A 20,352-nucleotide genomic window follows, 5' to 3' on the forward strand; every position below is an offset into this window, starting at 1 on the left:
GTCCTTATTTCCCCCAGATTTTTATTTCATATTTTTATTCTTGAACAATTCTTCTTGTGACTTCATTATTTTTGTTTTTGAGTTTGAACTTATCAACTGTTAATTTCATCTCCAAATTTACTTTTTTAGTAATGAGAAGTCAAACAGCCTTGGTTCAAATTCTGGCTCTACCACTTATTAACTATGTACCCTGGAGTAAATTATTTAACTTGTTCCAAGACTCAATTTCCTAAACTACAAAGTGGAAGCTAATAATAGTACTTATTTTATGGTACTATTATGCATATTAAATGATATTTTTAAAAAAATTAAGTGCCTAGCTCAGTGTCTGGTGCATAGTTGAAAAACACCATCTAGTATAACAATACCATGCCTACTTTCATCACATCCTGGCAGTGGAGGAGCTGACCATCCCTCCCCCACCACTACAGGAATGGAGGTGCTCCAGTGTGTTTCAGTCAACTTGAATTAATGTGCTTAATCATGTTTTCCTAATTCTGCTTATAAGTGTGCTCACAGAAAGGTATTAGTAAAAACCATTCCACTGGTCTGATAACATAAGCTTCATCTTTCAGTAGTTGTACACTTTTCTTTTTGTTGAAGTGCTAAGATTGTGAGAAAATACAGAAAACTCAGGAAAAGCCAATTCATGTAATCATAACTGGTAAATGTTATAGTTCATTTTTGAAAATTATTTAGAGTTGTGTTATAATACTTTTGGGCTTCAATGAAATTTTTAATTAAAAGTTATACTACAGAATATTGAGCTTACAGTGACACGAAGAAGTACTAAGACATGTGGCATCCTTTAATCCTTCTTTAGTTCCCTTTCTCTGCATGGATTAAATCATTTGACTCTGAAAAACTCTGAGTTAAACAGCTGCACCCAATTACGTTCAGTCAATGTCTTCTAGACAAGAAGAAAAAAAGCCTGCTTTTGGAAGTGCTATGATGAGGTTACACTGAACTACATTACAGTATTAAATGAAAGTAATTACGCTTCTAAATGAAAGAAATTATATAGTAGGGTCATTTTGAAGAGTTATGAGTACAATTAACAAAACAGTCACATTTATTATAATTATTAAATTAATTTAAGTTTCTCTCTCTCTCTCTTTTTTTTTTTTTACAGATTTATTTATTTATTTTGGAGAGCAAGGGAGTGGTAGCAGGGCAGAGGGAAAGGGAGAGAAATCCTCAAGCAGACTCCCCACTAAGCATGGCCAACATGGGGCTCAATCCAAGGACCCCGAGATCATGACCTGAACTGAAATCAAGAGTTGGCCATGCAACAGACTGAGCCATCCAGGAGCCCCAATTAATTTAACTTTAAAAACTTATGTAAATAGATGGTTCCATATCAAGTATTACAATAGAATTTCATTTGTTCTATGATGAAATACAACTCTTGTTTTGATCTTTCCAGGCTCATCTTCCATCACACTAACATATCTTGTGGGTTCTATCCCAGTCAGTTCCTCACGGAACCTTGCAGGACTTTCTCTGAATGAAGGCTCTTGGAAAGCTTTCCCTTTAGTTTTACTCCTCTCCCACACCCCTCGCTCCCACCCCAACCCCGGGTCTTGGTTTCAGATCTTTCTCTGAGAGAGTCTTACATTTCCAATCAGTCCTCAAATTATCAGCCAAATAGTCCTCCAGCCACACTGCTGTGACTACATTATACCCCCAATTGGCCCCCTGTAGTTCTCTAGATCAAGCATGGCTTTGTGTCTGTTTTGTTTAAAGATATTCCACCAACTGTTCTCACTTGACGTACCTTGTCTAACAAGTCCATTTGCCATGCTCTGGGGATAGTTGCAATAAGACTAGGCTCTGAAGACCTTATTGCCTAGAGGAGGATGACTGCACAGTAGGCCTAGGTTAAAAACCAATTTCAACTCATAAATTTTCTCATTTAAAGCAAGTTTACCACCTCTCCTGCACTCCTGCATTTTGGGATCTCTTATATACTCACATAAATAAAAAGAAAGTATAGTCATTCTATAGATAGTTATTTAAAGATTACAATATGCAAGTAAGCCTACAGAGTAATGACAAAACTAAAAATAAGGAAACCAATGTAAACAGACATATATTTGGAGTTTAGAATGTTTCCAGGATTAAGAAGGCCATACGACTTAGAGACGCAGGTTTCTCTCATGAAATATACACCAATAATCATAATGTAAAATTCTGGTTGCCAATAGAGACTGTGGATTGATGGGATGATTAGACATGGCACAGTTTACAAAAGGACACATTTTTGAAGGCAGTGAAATTTGAACAGAAAAAAGCTGTATTGGAAATGAGGAAGAGATGCAGTAAAAAATGTAGGAGTTTGGTCTATGTGGGAAGGCTTTGAAGCAGAAACTAATTCAAAGAATTAATCATCACCATTAAACTTTTCCAAGATCTGCTCTGTCCTCTGATGACCCCATGTAGAAACACTGTAAATTTGGACCATAAACAAACAGGAGGCTGAGAGCTATAGGAGACTAAATAAAAATTTGCCCCTTTAATCTTCACGGTCGTAGTGGAATGTCTGCCAGCAAATCACAGGAAAATAATTTCAGAGAAAATGAAGTTTCAGTGATGGCGAAAGTGTTAGCCTATTAATTGGTCTGCAGGCTGTTTGCTTCCATATTGAAAGCCATAGACAAGTTAGGAACTCCCAGCTTATTTTACCAACTGTTAACATTTATAAAAAGTTGCTCAGGGCCATTTTGGAGTTAATAGTAATCAGAAGAGGTTTTTTTTTTGTTTGTTTTTTTTTTCAAATGAACGCACCCAATAAAGAGCACCATCAGTTCAATAGTTGAGATAGAAAGTCTCTATTAAAATCAAATGAAAGTACATAATGATTAGTGAGTAGCTGCAAGAAGAAAGCTTGAGAATTTTAGAAAAGATTCATATTGTATTGATAAAGAAGAAGTTGGTTGGTCTAAGATGGGTCAAAATGGTATCCAGGAGCCAGTCAATATACGTTAAAATCAGAGGACAGGGAGCACAGGCATTGGGAAAAGACAGAAAAACTATCCTAGCTCAGATTTCCAAATGTGGCAGAGGTTATCTAAATGTTAGGTGCCACCAGACAACTACTCAACTGGATCTACAAAGCAAGGTCTTAGAAATTTTCATTTAAAAATGATCCTTAAGCTGGGCAGTCCAAGAGAGCAACATAAGAAGATCCTAAACCGACTTCCTCCCACAGATACCCTGAGTCTACAGTTATATGTAGAAAAAATTCTGAGAATGACTTGAAAGCTAGTTGAACAGATGCCTCACATCAAGCAAAAAAAAGGGGCACATCAAGGTAGGTAGGAGAGATAGAGTCTCATAAAAAATTCCACCCAGCACAAGCAACCCACAATCAGGAGGGATCTCACAAATCTGAAACCCTTCCCTGAAGAGCAATGAGTTTGTACTCTACTTCAGATACCCCAACTATTAAATCTTGTACCTCTACATCAGATATTCCAATCCCTAAGCCAGACCCTGAAACTTTTGGCTTTGAAAACCAGTAGGGCTTTGTGTCCATGAGACCTGAGGCTGCCAAGAACAGCAAGACTGCTACTGAATAGCTTCAGGAAGACTCAATTGCCCCAGGGCCCATTGCAGAATCTGCAGTTTGGAAAGCACCCAGCCTATACACGAAGGGGATTCACTTACTAATCCTAAAGCATCTACTGGAGGAGCAGGGGCCTGGTGGGATTCTCTCCAGAGATGAGGGTTCTGGCGGCACCATTTTGTGCTCTCCCTCTGCCTTACTAAAGCTGGGAGCAAGAGTCCTGTATTCTTCCTCTGCCTTTTAAAGCTGGCCAGGTATACACTGTCTACAGGAGACCCAGTCAGATGTGAAGACAAGCACTGACTAAAAACGAAGGGATGGAAAAAGATGTTCCATGTAAATAGAAGCCGAAGGAAAGCTGGGGGAGCTATACTTACATCAGACAAAATAGACTTTGAAACAAAGACTGTATAGAAAACAAAAAGGGCATTACATAATGATAAAGTTGTCAGTCCAACAAGAAGATACAAAATTCATAAATATCTATGCACTGGACATAGGAGCACCTAATATATAAAACAAATATTCACAGACCTAAAGGAAAAGACACACAGCAATACAAAAATTACAGGGGATCTTAATACCCCACTTACATCAATAGATAAATCACCCACACAAAATAATCAATAAGGAAACATTGGTCTTAAATGACACATTAGACCAGATGAACTTAATATATACAGAACTGTCCATCCCAAACCAGCAGAATACACACTCTTGTCATGTGCACATAGAACATCCTCAAAGATAGATGGTATGTTAGAACACAAAACAAGTCTTTTTTTTTTTAAGATTTTATTTATTTATTTGACAGAGATCACGAGTAGGCAGAGAGACAGGCAGAGAGAGTGGGGGAGGCAGGCTCCCTGCTGAGCAGAGAGCCTGATGTGGGGCTCGATCCCAGGACCCTGGGATCATAACCTGAGCCAAAGGCAGAGGCTTTAATCCAATGAGCCACCCAGGCGCCCCCACAAAACAAGTCTTCATAATTTTTTTTTTCAATTAGCAATAATCGTACCTCGGATAAACCTCATTGGCTACGATACTGCCACTGCACAAAGCTCATAATCTTTTTTTTTTTTTTAAAGGACATAGAAGTTTACTGAATACCCCGCAAAGGAGCAGCAGGCTGGACATCAAAGGGGAGACCTCGGCCACGGGTGGTGGTGAGGGGCCACAGGTATAGGGCGGAGTGATGATGTACAGGAATGTATGGAATTTTCCTTGAATCTTCATAAATTTAAGAAGATTGATATCAAATCAGACATCATTTTTTTAAAAAGATTATTTATTTATTTATTTGATAGAGATCACAAGTAGGCAGAGAGGCAGGCAGAGAGAGAGAGAGGAGGAAGCAGGCTCCCTGCTGAGCAGAGAGCCCGATCCCACTACCCTGGGATCATGACCTGAGCCAAAGGCAGAGGCTTTAACCCACTAGGCCACCCAAGCGCCCCCAGACATCATTTCTGACTACAATCATATGAAACTGAAATCAACTACAAGAAAAAAACCTGGAAAAATCACAAATAGGTGGAAATTAAACAACATTTTACTGAACAAACAGTGGGCCCATTAAGAAATCAAATGAGAAATCAAAAAATATCATGAGACAATGAAGTGAAAAAATAAGATACCAAAATTTAAGGGATGCAGTAAAAGCAGTTCTGAAAGGGAAATTCGCAGAAATAAAGTCTACCTCAAGAAAGAAGAAAAAAATCAATCTAACTCCACACCTCAAGCAACTATAGAAAGAACAAATGAAGCACAATGTTTGTAGAAGAGAGGAAACAACGAAGATAAGAAAGGAAATAAATGAAATAGGGACAAAAAAGACAACAGAACAAAATTAATGGAACTAGGGGCTGGTTCTTTGACAAGAACAGGACAGACATATCTTTAGCTAGAATGACCAAGAGAAAAAGATCAAATAAGAAATGAAAGAGGTACTTCAACTGACAATACAGAACTACCCAGGATCCTGAGAGACTGTTAAGAATGATTATGTGTCAACCAACTGAACAACCTAGAAGAAATGGGTAAGTTCTTCAACATATACAATCTTCCAAGACTGAACTTTGAAGAAATAGGAAATATATGAATAGACCAGTGACTTTAAGGAGACTGAATCAGTCATCAAAAACCTCCCTACAAGCAAAAGTCCAGGACCAGATGCTTCACTGGTGCATTCTGTCAAACATTTAAAAAAGTAATACCAATCCTTTTCAAACCCTTCCACAAAAATGAAAAACAGGGAATGTCTCCAAACTCATTTTATGAGGCCAGCATTACTGACACCAAAACCAAACAAGGATACCACACACATAAAAGGCCAATTTCCCTGATGAACGTAGATGCAAAAATTCTCAACAAAATATTAGTAAACCAAAATCAGCAATACATTAAAAAGATCATACACTCTGATCCGGAGGAATTTATTCCAGTGATGAAAGGATGCTTCAATACCTGTAATTAAGTCTACATGACATAGCATAGTAATAAAATGAAGGGAAAAAAAATCACAAGATCATCTCAAAAGATGTAGGATCAGCATCTGACAAAATTCAAAATGCATTAATGATAAAAACTCTCAACAAATTGAGTATAGAGGGAACAAACATCAGCACAATAAAGGTCATATATGACAAGCCCACATCTAACATCATACTTAATGATGAAAAGCTAAAATCCTTTCCTCTAGGATCAGAGACCAAAGATGCCACCTTGCCACTTGCATTCAACACAGTATTGGAAGCCCTAGCTAGAACAATAAGATATAAGAATAAATAATAAGCATCAAAATTGGAAAGGAAGAAGTGAAAGTGTCAGTATTCATGGATGACATGATTTTACATATGGAGAATTCTTAAAGGGTTCAATAAAAAACTGTTAGAGCTAATAAAAAAATTCAGTAGTTGCAGGATACAAAATCAAGACACAAAAATCTGTTGCATTTCTACACATCAGCAAAAAACTGTCAGAAACAGAAATTTAAAAAACAATCCCATTTATAATTAAATCAAAAAGAATAAAATATCTAGGAATAAATTTAACCAAAGAGATGAAAGACCTATACTCTGAAAACTGTAAGACATTCATGAAAGAAACTGAAAGAGACACAAATAAATAAAAGATGTTCCATGCTTATGGAATGGAAGAATGAATATTGTTAAAAATGTGCATAAAAGCTGAAGCAATCTACAGATTTAACACAATCCTGATCAAAATTTCAAAGGCATTTTTCACAGAAATAGAACTAACAATCCTAAAATTTGTATGGAACCACAGAGGGCCACGAATAGCTAAAGCAATCTTGAGAATAAAGTTGGAGGTATGGGGCCCCCTGGTTGCAAACTGTATTCAGAGCTAAAAATAATCAAAACCATATGGTATTGGTATAAAAACAGACACATAGATCAATGGAAGAGAACAGAGACCCCTGAAATAGACTCACACATATATGGTCAATTCGTTTACAACAAAATGGGGAAGGAAAGTTTTTTTCAATCTTGTTGGGAAAACTGGATAGCCACATACAAAAGAATGAAATTAGACTGCTTTCTTATATCCTATACAAACATTGACTCAAAATAGATTAAAAACTTCAGTGTAATATCTGAAACCATAAAACTCCTAGAAGAAAACATAATCGGTCAGCTTCTTGATAGTATTCTTGACAATAATTTTTTGGATAGGACTTCATTTTCCAAAGAAGACAGAGAGATGGCTAACAGACACATGAAAAGATGCTCAACATCACTCATCATCAGGGAAATACAATTCAAAACCACAAAGAAATTATCTCCTTGCATCAGTCAGAATGGCTAAAATCTTTTTTTTTTTTTAAAGATTTTATTTATTTATTTGACAGAGAGAAATCACAAGTAAGCAGAGAGGCAGGCAGAGAGAGAGGAGGAAGCAGGCTCCCTGCTGAGCAGAAAGCCCGATGTGGGGCTCGAACCCAGGACCTGGGATCATGACCTGAGCCGAAGGCAGCGGCTTAACCCACTGAGCCACCCAGGTGCCCCTGAATGGCTAAAATCTTAAAGACAAGAAATAACAAGTGTGGAGAAAAAGGAACCCTCATGCACTGTTGTGGTGAATGTAAATTGGTATAGCCACTGTGGAAACAGCATGGAGATTCCTCAAAAAATAAAAAAATAGGACGTCTATATGATGCAGTAGTTCCACTACTGGGTATTTAACCAAAACAAGAATAATAATTCGAAAAGACATATGCACGCTTATGTTCACTGGAGCATTATATGCAATAGCCAAGACATGGAAACAACCTAAGAGTTCAGTGACGGACGAAAGGGTAAAGAAGATGCGGTACATGAAACAATGGAAATATTAGTCAGTGACAACAGAGTAAGATCTTGTCATATGCAACAACATGGGTAGACCTTGAGGACATTATACTAAGTGACATTAGTCAGACAAAGACAGATACCGCATGATTTCACTTACATGTAGTCTCTAAAAACAAAATAAATACATTAAAAAAAGCCCCCACAAAAAAACCAAAAAACCAAGCTCAACAATACAGAGAACAGATTGGTGGCTGCCAGAGAAGAGGGGTTTGGGGTGGGCAAAATGGGCGAAAGGGGTCCAAATGTATAAATTTCTAGTTAGAAAATAAATAAGTCATGGGAATGTAATTATAGCAGGATTCCAATTAATAATATTGTATTGTATATTTGAAAGCTGCTAAGAGCATAAATCTTATAAGTTCTCATGACAAAAAAAAGATTTTTAACTATGTATAAGATGAATGGTATCTAGACTTATTGTACTATTTCACAGTGTATACAAATATCCCAACATTATGTTGTATAACTGAAACTAATATGTTACATGTCAACTATTTCCTTAGTTACAAAAAAAACCTCTAAACACCCCCATCACATATTCTAACACCTCCATCATATCACATAATTACCATCTCTCTCTGTTTTTGGTGAGAATATGTAAGATCTACTCTCTCAGCAATTCACACAGATAGACTGTTTGTAATCATAATGGTTATGATTATAGAACTTAATCACCTTCACACTGGAAGTTTGTACCTTTTGTCTAATAACTCTCTATTTCCTCTACCCCCGTTTCTAGTAACCACTGTTCTATTCTCTGTTTCTACAAGTTCAGCTTCTTTAGATTCCATATGTAAGTGAGATCATACAATATTTGTCTTTCTCTGTCTTACTTCACTTAACATAAGGATAACACTATGGGGGTAATCACATTGCAATACGTAAGTGAGTCAAATAAATACCTTGTATACCTTAAAGTTACAAAATGCTATATGTCAATTATATATGGACATAGTAGGAGAAAAAAAAAGATCCCCAAATGATTCTGACACATCCAGTGTGTAGGAGGTTTTCTCTCTACTTATTTCTGATTAAATTCCAATATGTTGGAAGAAAGAGTTAATGGAACCAAATTCTCATAGTCTTGAGACTAGAATTTATATGCACATATTTAATTAAAAAGAAATAATTTTGGCCCATTGTACCATCTTGATTTATCTCAAAACACTTTCTGTTGTTCATCTTGAGCCTTAGTTGAAGCAATGATTTAGGTTTTTTTTTTTTTTTAAGATTTTTTATTTATTCATTTGACAGAGAGAGAGATCACAAGTAGGCAGAGAGGGAGGCAGAGAGAGAGGAGGAAGCAGGCTCCCCATCGAGCAGAAAGCCTGATGCAGGGCTCGATCCCAGGACCCTGGGATCATGACCTGAGCCGAAGGCAGAGGCTTTAACCCACTGAGCCACCCAGGCGCCCCAATGATTTAGGTATTTTAAGGAGAGATAAGTAAATCAGAGTAGGAACATTTATACTTCATAGTCTTCTATGAACAAAACAGTGAAGTTTTATAGTAGTGGTTTCCTAAGAGGGACTTTTGGGGGTAATATCTTCTAGTTAATAATGTTCTTTGATGAGTGTTAAGAGGATTATTTAATCATGAATCAATAAAATACAACTGCTGTGTGAAGAACACACACACACACAAATCGGTACACACATAAATATAATTTGATACAAAATGTAAAAGCAAGAATAGGTGTACATTAGTGGGAATGTTGCTCTTATAGGAGAGAGTAAATATTTTCTAAAATTAGAAAGTAACTAGATTAGGCTAAAGATACACAATTTTCTCATGTAACTATGGTGTTCCTGTTCAGATGACATGTGTTAGCTTGAACCGATAATGGCACACTGATTTTTAAAGACAAAGTGGTCAAGGCATCAGTTCAGATGGGTGGGTCAGGTCTTATACCTTGTGCTTGGAGGGTTTGTTAAATATTATAAATAAAATCCCTGGGTACAATCAACAACTGATTTACAAGTCCTGTCCTTTTAATTTTCAGTGTTCTCATTGTAACTTAAAAGAAGACAAGTAAAACAAATAACCTCTCCCCGTATTTGAACTCAGGAGTCTTAAACTTCTTCCCAGTCTAAAACTACCTACAAGTGCACATCAAGGGAAACTGACCTAACATGTTTCTTTGATGGTCCTTTTTGTTTAAAAATCTATAATAATTCCACACTGATTGTTATATCCTGGATTAAAAAAAAGGAAACATCTTTAAGTACCTATTGTGTACCAAGCAAACGATTATCATAGCAAGTTAAGAGGTGAATTTTTTAAAATCATATTTGCAGCATATGAAATAGAGAATCAAGTGGTTCTCTGTCCCTTCTTGCTCCAAGTCATCTGCTTCTAAGTGGCAGAAGCAGGATTTCAAGCCCATATTCCTAGACCTCAAAGCTCATGTTCTCTTCATCATCACATGATGTGTTTCAGGCACAAGCATCTGGCAGGTACTTGATCAAAAACCTGTAAAATAAGCAAGCTTGCATTTTACCTACATCTATGTTTTCCAAAGGTTTCCACAAGGTTTTCCAAAACATACTTTTTTTTTTTTGGTCTTTTAGAACATAATCTACTCTTAAAGCATACCAGTTACGTGTAGCAGATCTACAATCTGCAAGTTATCAATAGTATATATTTGGGAAAGGGAATAACAGTAAAGAGAAAACTTTTCAGAAATGGATATTTAATTTCTTCGGGGGTTTATTCTTCTACGTAGTGTAATTGTTTCTGTCATTTCAGCAATGCATTTATGAGCAACTTGACCTTTGATACATTTTTCAAGTTTGTAGCTTGATAGATTGCCAGAAACATTACATTCAGGAAGAGAGTTTAAAAATAAAATAAAACAACTAAGATAACTCTGGCTTACAAAAACAATGCTTTTTCAGATGAAATTTTATTGGATTTTTTTTTTGACTCTGAATTCATTTTGATTTCTTTCGAACACCCTCCATGTGTGTGCTGCTTTACCTTGTACCTCCATAATCTGTGGTTCAGAACATATACTAGGCAATAACTAGGTAAGTAAGCTTCAGGGAGGCATTGGCCCTAAACACTCATAAAAATAAATGTTAAAAATAACAACTGAAAAAGCAAGAAAAGAAAGAAAAGAAATAAATAGCACTTATACATGTGAACTCTTTGCTAGAAATCAGCTTGACTAGGGAAACCACGATCACAATCACTTACAAACCAGCAGCTCTTTTAGTCCCCAGTTCTCCGGGAGCTGCTAAACAGTATCAATGAAGACAGCATAAAAATCAATTTGAATCCTACCTATTGTGGAACTGTATCTTCTACCATTGTATGCCAAGATAATGCTCTCTAGAAGCCATTAAAAAAATATCAAAACCACTATTGAATTAGAGAAATCTTAAAAAGTGCTTGGCTTATGTGTATATCCGAAACACAGAATGGAGGCTGCCTATTTGATCAAACAAGGAGAAGAGATGCAGGCAGAATGAATTCCATAGCTAATGTGCTAAGACTTTTGAAGTCTCTACCCTGAGGGTACGAATAATAAGCTACTGTGCTTGGGTTTGGATGGACTTACAAAGCCAGGGGGAAATGGATGAGATGAAATAGACAGAATCAAAATAATAGGGGATTTGGGGAATTCAGATTTTCAGACAGGGTAAGTTACTGGGAAATCAGTGCAAAGAATAACAAAAGACACCCAAACAGGAGCATCTTGTCAGCTATTCTTCTAAGATCATAAATTTTTCAAGTGATAAAATTCTACAATGAGTCAGAAGTATAAAGAAATGCTATGCTCTTATGTGAATATCACATTTCTGATTTTCAGTCTAAAAAACATGAACATAAAAATCACAATCTGGGACTCATAATTGCTGACATTTAGGAGCATTGCTATGTTTTTTAGGCACCGCTTTACAGGTTTTAACTGATGCGATTCTCCAGCAATCCTATGAGGTAGATGTGATTACTATACCCACACTCCAGAGAAGGCAACTAAGGCATGGAAGTTGAGTAATGTGGCAAAGGTTACACTGTGCTGCCTTTCTTACTAGTGGGAGTGACCTGACTGATTTAACTACTCTTTTGTGTGATTCTCCAGTAGAACAGTGTTCTGTGCATATCATCAGAGCAATGTGGAAAGCACAGCTATAGGGGAGATCTGGTCTAAAGATAAGGAAAGGAGTCCCACAGAAAAGACAAGACTCACTCAAGTCAACTGCAAGTTAACGATAGAGCTGGGTTTCTTGGATTCATCCAGGGACTGATGGAGCTGCTGTCTAGGGATGCAAACTCTGTTATTTTCTCGTGCATAAGGCCATTGGAGAGATGACAGGTATTACCTCACAGCATTGTGCTGGATTGTCTGATGCACCAAGAAAACACAAATAAATTACACACTTCTCCCAAGGGCCAGATACCTGTGCTAGGTCAACTCTTTATAATAGCCTTGAGAAGCACAGAGTATTATCTCATTTTTACAAATAAAGAAACAGTATGGGTCAAATATAAAAGCAGGAAATTTCACTAAAATATGCATCAAATTACAAACATACAATGGAATTTTTCTTGAAAACAACACAAAACTTTAACTCTTTACTTTAAACTTTAACTTTAAAGAGTTAAACTGAAGTCTACAACTTGGGGGTGGAAAAGATACGATGTTATAGGCCTTGTAACAATCCTTGAAATCGATGAAAAAAAAGGGACTGAAGCTACAATTGTGAGACTTCATGACAGAAGACAGCAGAGGTGCCATGAATCCAGAAATTAAGTATCCAAAATAAATAATTTTTTAAAAAATATTTTATTTATTTATTTGACCGAAAGAGAGAGAACACAAGTAAGTAGAGCGGCAGGCAGAGAGAGAGAGAGAGAAGCAGGCTCTCTTCTGAGCAGGGAGCCCAATGTGGGGCTCCATCCCAGGACCCTAGAATCATGACCTGAGCCGAAGGCAGATGCTCAACCAACTGAGCCACCCAGGTGCCCCCCAAAATAAATAATTTTAAGATGTACATATCTGCTGAGATAGGCAAGATGGTTCAGTATATCTCCTCAATTTAAAAATAATAGTATTGAGGGACACCTGCATGGCTCAGTTGGTTAAGCATCTGGTCATGATCCCAGGGTCCTGGATCAAGTCCCACACAGGGCTCCTTCCTCAGCAGGGAGGCTGTTCCTCCCTCCCTCACTTCCTTCCTCCTTCTTTGCTCCCCCTGCTTGAGTACTCTCTCTCTCTGACAAACAAGTAAATAAAATCTTAAAAAAATAAAATAAAATTAATGGTATTGTTAACAAATCACCCCATTCATCAGGAGACATTAGAAAGAAGGTGGTTCCCAAGAATGCAGTTCAAACAAATTCCGTGCCCAATCCAGCATTGTTTCAAAATTAGCAGCATCCTTTTGGTAAATGCATCTTTGTAGTGTGATGTGCTTTCAATAATTTTTAATACTTACTTGCATCTTCTACTCAGAAAATATTTAACTTTGTTTTATGTGGGAGGCCAAGAGTCAGACTGTCACAGGTGCAGGTATGTTTCCGAACTCCTGACTGGGGGCCCCCCAGGCTCATTTGGTTCAATGGGCAGCTAAGTGGATTTGATGGGCTTATAATTGCTTAGGAAAAGTCTTGAATTTATGAAGCTTTAGAGGATAACAAAATTCAATTATGCTTTGAAAGGAAGTAGAATTGAGTATCTTCAATACCAGAGGATTAAAATACTTTGATAAAAGGGAATAATAATTAAAATTCTGGGGCTTATTTCGTCAGTTATCCTAATTCTTCTCCTTAAATTGTCTTACAAATAAATGGTCACTAATTCCAAACATCCATTTCTAATATTTGATATAAGAGTCCAATTTTCTTTTGCCTTTTCAATTTAAAGTAGCAATGATTTAAATATTCAAAAGAACTCAGCTACAATTTGCATTTTTGGAAACATTACATTGTAAAAGAAATTTTTTCTTTCTTTTTTTTTTTTTTCCAATTCAAAAGACTTAAGTAGAAGACTTACAGGATAAAAGGCAAAGTTGTCCTCGCACTTGAGTTGGAATAAGAAGCTCTGCCGTGGATAGAAGTCTCAAAATTAAAAGTGGGTAATCTGAACATACATTTATGGCAAAAAATTAAATACACTAGATAATTTATAAAATAAAAAAGCTTAGTGTCTGACTCTTGGTTTGGGCTCAGATCATGATCTCTGGGTCCTGAGACTGGGACCCTCATAGGGCTCCGCGCTCAGCCAGTGGGGAACCGGCTTGCCCCTCTCCCTCTGTTCCTTCCCCTGCTTGCTCACTCTCTCTCTCATAAATAAATAAAATCTAAAAAAATAATAAAGAAAATAGAAAGACTTAAGATTCAGGGAGAATCGTCTTTTCCCATCAGATTTTAAAAACCAGGAATTTAAAGAACACTGGCAGAGTTAGTGAATTGGGTTATGGAAATTTTTGCATGTTTAAAAGTGAAGTAATGGGCACCTGGGTGGCTCAGCCGTTAAGCGTCTGGCTTCGGCTCAGGTCATGATCCCAGAGTCCTGGGATGGAGCCCTGAATCGGGCTCTCTGCTCAGTGGGAAGCCTGCTTCTCTCTCTCCCACTCTCCCTGCTTGTGTTTCCTCTCTTGCTGTGTCTCTGTCAAATAAATAAAAATAAAAAGCTTAAAAAAAAGTGAAGTAAGGATTCAGAATAATTAGGAAATCAAACATGCTAAATGAATGCCATTTGTGCAATTATTGCATTAATAGGACGTGCATTACAGCTTCAGAGTCATCTGTCTGTGGGACTTAAGATCTAGTTTCTTCTCCTTTGGTAGTGACTTGGCTTGATGAAATTCTAGAATTACAGGATAGAGAATCTAAGCGTGCTTTACAAAAAGTACCTGTTTTTAAAAGGATCTCTAAAACTAAATAAAATTTTATGAGAACAGTAAGACAGAAGAAGGTCCTGGAGCGAAGGCACAGTTCCTGAAGCAGGACTAAAGCAGAGATAGCAGTATGTAAAAATAATTTAACTTCCCCAAGAGGCACTATAAAATCCAAATGTTTCAATGTTTTGATTAAAAAAAAAAGAAAAGTTTTTCTATGAACTAGTTATTTTCTTAGCACAGAGAATGCACGTTTCTACTAATTATAAGGACTCTGCTTGATTTATGTGGTTATAAATTGCATTTGGCTCATTTGTATCCTGATTATGTCATTACTGATTTGGCTCCTTTCTAGGTTCCAGCTTCTACTGTTGCTCTTCTCCACTCAGCAGCTGGAACGATCCTTTTAAAACATAATTCAGATTATATCATTCCTCTACTGAAATCTTCCAGTGGCTTCCCATTAACATGGAACTCTTCCCCAACTCCCAAAAGGCCCTCCGTGATCTCGTTCTTGGCTTTATGCTCTATGCTTTCTCTACTGGCTCTATGCTCTATGCTTTCTCTACTGGCTCTCTCTGCTTCAGAGAGATATATTTTGTGATCCATACTCCTGAAACACTCTCTCCTGACTGGGCCCTTCCTCTGAATAATACTTTTTTCTCTGATACTTTCTTTGCTCCTTCATGACAAGTCTCTAACCCTTCCCTGAGAAAGGCCTTGCCTGACCATTCTGACAAAAATATTCTCCCCACGCACAGCTCTCCATCACTACACCTTCTTCGTTTTGTTTTCAGATTCTTTTTATGACTGTTAGCATACATTGATGCATCATATCTTTTGTTTATGTTCTGTCTCTCTCCTTTAGAATGCAATACTACCAAGTCAGGGATATTACCTGTTTCCCTCTCACTGCTGTATCCCCAAGGATCAAAAAAGGATTGGGCACAAAGTACAAGCTTATTAAATATTTGCTGAGTACACATATGACTACGATGCCTAGACACAAGGCAGTTATAATAAAGAATAAAAAGACAACCTAATTAAAAAATTTAAATTTTAATAACTAAAAAATTATTTTTCCAAAAAAATATGCAAATGGACAAGAGGACAAAGATGACAATGGGGAGGGGGAGGAGGAGGAGGAGAAGAACAGGTACTGGTGAGGCTACGGATACACTAACGGCTGGAAGGAATGCAGAACGGTGCAGTCTGTGGAAACTCCACAAAACTATGCAAAACAGTTTGGCTACTCCTCAAAGGGTTAAACTAGAACTACTATATGGCCCAGCAATTCCACTCCTTGGTATATTCTCAAGAGAATCGAGAACATACACCCACACAAAAACTTGCACACTAGGGGCGCCTGGGTGGCTCAGTGGGTTAAGCCTTCGGCTCAGGTCATGATCTCAGGGTCCTGAGATCGAGTCCCGCATCGGGCTCTCTGCTCAGCGGGGAGCCTGCTCCCTCCTCTCTCCGCCTGCCTCTCTCTCCACTTGTGATCTCTCTCTGTCAAATAAATAAATAAATCTTTAAAAAAAAAAAAAAAAAACCTTGCACACTAATGTTCATAGCAGCACTATTCACAACAGTCAGGTGGAAACTTCTCAAATATCCATCAGCAGGTGAGTGGGGGATGGGGAATATTACTCATACATTAAAAAAGGAATGAAGTACTAACGTGCTGTAATGAAGATGAATCTTGAAAATGTCATGCTAAGTGAAAGAAGCCACACACAGGTCACATATTGTATGATTCCTGACGAATCAGGAATACAATACACCAATATTGTATGATATTCATTGAAATATCCAGAATAGATAAACTCATAGAGACAGAAGGCATATTGGTGGTTACCATGGGCTGGGCAGGGGGCGGGGGTTGGCGGGTAGACAAAGAAATAGGGAGCTCCTGCTTAATGGCTACAGGGTATTCTTTTGGGGTGATGAAAACTTTTAGGGCTAGGCAGAAATGGTGGTTGCATGACACTGTGAACGTACTAAATTTCACTAATTTTATGTATTTTAAAATGTTTACTTTCACATTATGTATATTTCACCTCAACTTCACAAAATGATATTTATTTTATTTTTTTAAAGATTTCATTTATTTATTTGTCAAAGAGAGAGAGACAGAATGCAAAGGTAGGGGGAGTGGCAGGTGGAAGGAGAAGCAGGCTCCCTGTTGAGCAAGGAGAAAGACGCCGATTGGATCTTATGACAGAGAACACTACCTGTAATCTTTTATATATACCAAACACAAACATTTTAAACAGGCCAACAGTATAATTATTTAGTAACATTTAAAAATACTAAATGTAGGGACGCCTGGGTGGCTCAGTTGGTTAAGCAGCTGCCTTCGGCTCAGGTCATGATCCCAGCGTCCTGGGATTGAGTCCCACATCGGGCTCCTTGCTTGGCAGGGAGCCTGCTTCTCCCTCTGCCTCTGCCTGCCATTCTGTCTGCCTGTGCTCGTTCGCTCTCCTCTCTCTCTGACAAATAAATAAAATCTTAAAAAAAAAATACTAAATGTACTTAAAATAAGTTACTCACTTTCTCCTTTCAAGAATATTATTATACCCTTTAGAAGAATATAGGTACATAGGGCTAAGACTATATGGAGGCTCAGAAACTAATAATTACTAACATTTGCAGGGGAACTAAGCCTTCAGTACTGTTACTCCATCCTAACTTACCAGGAAGGAGGCTTTCATGCAATCCTGAACAAGACACCAGCTGCTTCATATTTATATTCATTTAAAACTGTTTTCTTTGGCTTTGAATGGCAAAAAAAAAAAAAAAAAAAGTGATAAATGAATTTGTAAAAACCCTAGTGATAGAGAAAAGCTTTTACATATAATCAAGGATCACATCAGAAAGCCCATTAGAAAATATTAAAACACATGGCTTCAATTGAAAATGGAAAAATGTTGCCATGATTTTAGTCTCTGTTCTAATAATGGGATTTGCTTGCTGGACTCCGGATCAGCCCCTACCGGCCTCTGAACTTCATAGTTAGTTGCTGGGCATGCAATTTTATTTTATTTTAACTTAATGTCCACAACTCCAACAAGACTGGTATTGAGTAATCACAGGAGAGGATGATGGCAAGTTGATTTTATTTTTTAACCTGTTATTTAGTTGATATTTAGTTGATATATCTCTGGTTGACCTCTCACAATTTCTACTTTACTTCACACTATGCACATCCACCTTTAGCTGAAAAGAGAGAATTCCTCTTTGACCCTGTAAATGTTCAAAGCAGACAATTTAATAATTCAGAGTGCCATAAATAAGCATAAATAGCAACAATCAAATGTGATGTAACTACTTAATATGAAAATTTCATTATCTATGATCACGAAAGTAACATATTGCTGTTGCATTGAGCTGGATTCATTACCACATACTGAGTTACTGTTACAGACAAAGCCTCAAGGACCTTATCCATGACTTTTAAATTTTTTTTAAGAGACAAACAAACCAAGCTTGGGATGAGATAAAAGACTTGTCCAGTGTTTTACAGTAAGTACCAGAATAAGGATTAGAATTCAGTTCTCTGTAATTATATTTAAGTAACCTTTCTGATACATCCCTTGTGTTGACTTGCATGCATGATATCTTTGTTATACTATCCAGGGAGAGTATCTTACAAGGAACTGAGAAAAAAGAAGGAATACTGCTTTGGCTGAACTGAGACTTCAAAACTGTTACTGACCAAGCCCCATTAAAAGACTATCAAAATATTTCAAGTAGCAGTATCAATCATGACTGAAGAGTATACTGTTAGTGAATAAAGAACAGACGAAAATTGTTTAAACTATATAAATGCGAGAAATTTTGGTCGTGGTCATCTTTTTTAAAGTTATTTTTCAATTCCCCTCCTTAAGGATTTCTAGGGGCCACTGTTGCTATGCACTTTTATTTTAGGCTCTATTTTAGCTAAAATAAAGTTTAATATCTAATCAGCAATTTAGGAAACCTACTCAAAAGAAATTCAAATCCAAAAGTTAAGCTGACTGCACTCATAAAATACATACCTAACATAAAATATACTCATAAACTCAGAAATTTTAAACTAATGCATGGACCCATTTCTTGAAATAGGAAAGGCAGAATCCAAGATAAGTAGGGAGGTTAATTAAACCTGGTTAACGTTCCTGAACCCTAGAAATGACTCTGTGAGAACTGATTCCTGACTCTACATGACCTACTACTGATTTGTTGGCTCTGCCAGAAGAGAAATTACTAAAGTGTACATTGCTGATGTAACAGCTGCCCAACCCATCTTCCCAAAGAATGAAGCTTCCACTGGCGAGTCAACCTTGCTGGTGTGCAGAGATGACTTTGTCTAGGTGCTCAGGCCAATGTCTGGCTTCAGTTTAAATTGCTATAAATAATATTTTGGCTTTAAATTCTTAATTGTCTGCAAAACTTGTTTTTCTTAAGGAAAAGTAGGCTCTTTACTGACAATATAAATCTCCATATAATGATTTATTCTTTACAGGACAGATAAGCAAGCCGAATGAAAATAGCATCTTTGAAAGATTAAATATTAATTTTTAACTGAAAATCAGCCTATATTTAAGTAATTCCATGTACGTTTAACAATGAAATTGGATTAGGGGATATGGTGCTGATTGTTCTGTAATCTCATTAGCACTTTGATAAGAGGAGGACATATGCATCCTTATTTACATTGCTGTTTTCTATCAGAATTGTAGTAATGGTCATGTAGATAAAGCCTTTCTGTGATGCAAAGTGATAGGAGAAAGCAACAGTATGTTTTCCCGCATCCCAATAATTATTTTTAAATGTAAAATATATTGCCATCTGTCACATTCATAGAGTCATCAGTTTGAGGAGGACAAGGTAGGAATATTTCCATATAATTAAAAAATTCAGAAAACCACATTTTAAAACTTACTTATACTGAGATAGTAAAAAAAGACATTTTCCCTCCTGAAACACAGCTATGTCATTAAAAATAGATGCATGGAATATAACAAGTATAGGCCGTAAAGTAAAAAATAAGCACAAGGGAATCAGAGAAGATAAAAAAAAAAGAAAATCGCAACATACTAAAAGATTTTGGAGTGAGCTTTTGATTGCCATTTTACCTCAAGTCCTTTTAAGGGCCTTCTATCCATCCGAGCTGTCAACAACTACACTATTTTAAATACAACTTTGTAGACGTCTTGTATAGAAAGCACATTTTAAAGATGCATACACTGAAACACAGAGAAGAAAATCTTATAGTTGGTTTATTTTTCTGAATCTTTATGAAAACAGACAGACATATCATTTCTATATGCTAATCTACCTACTTCCCATCCAGAATCAGGTGCTCTTCAGGGAAATTCAACATTTATAACTGAAGAACCAAAAGACTATTCAGATTCACAGATCCCTCTGGACCACCCCATGGAGGACACTGGGATTGGAGCCCTAAGAGCCACAGGCAGACAGGAACAGACACAGTGCTCTGGAAGCAGCATGGAGAGGTGAAAAGAGAACTGACTTCAGACCACAGGGACCTGCATTTAAATCCAAACTTGACCGGATGT

At 37.0% G+C, this 20,352-nt stretch overlaps 1 protein-coding gene and 1 non-coding gene across 3 annotated transcripts in view; both read right to left on the reverse strand.

Annotated features, from left to right (window-relative positions):
- THSD7A (thrombospondin type 1 domain containing 7A) overlaps positions 1 to 20,352 on the reverse strand; it is a 454,591-nt gene that overhangs the window by 105,018 nt on the left and 329,221 nt on the right. The gene's annotated exons all lie outside the window — the stretch shown is intronic.
- Positions 4,486 to 4,631, reverse strand: LOC125081473 (U4 spliceosomal RNA). The gene has a single exon (XR_007121698.1). It is a non-coding gene; the product is annotated as a U4 spliceosomal RNA (small nuclear RNA).

This window comes from Lutra lutra, chromosome 11 (assembly GCF_902655055.1).
Source record: "Lutra lutra chromosome 11, mLutLut1.2, whole genome shotgun sequence".
Classification (NCBI taxonomy): Eukaryota; Metazoa; Chordata; class Mammalia; order Carnivora; family Mustelidae; genus Lutra; species Lutra lutra.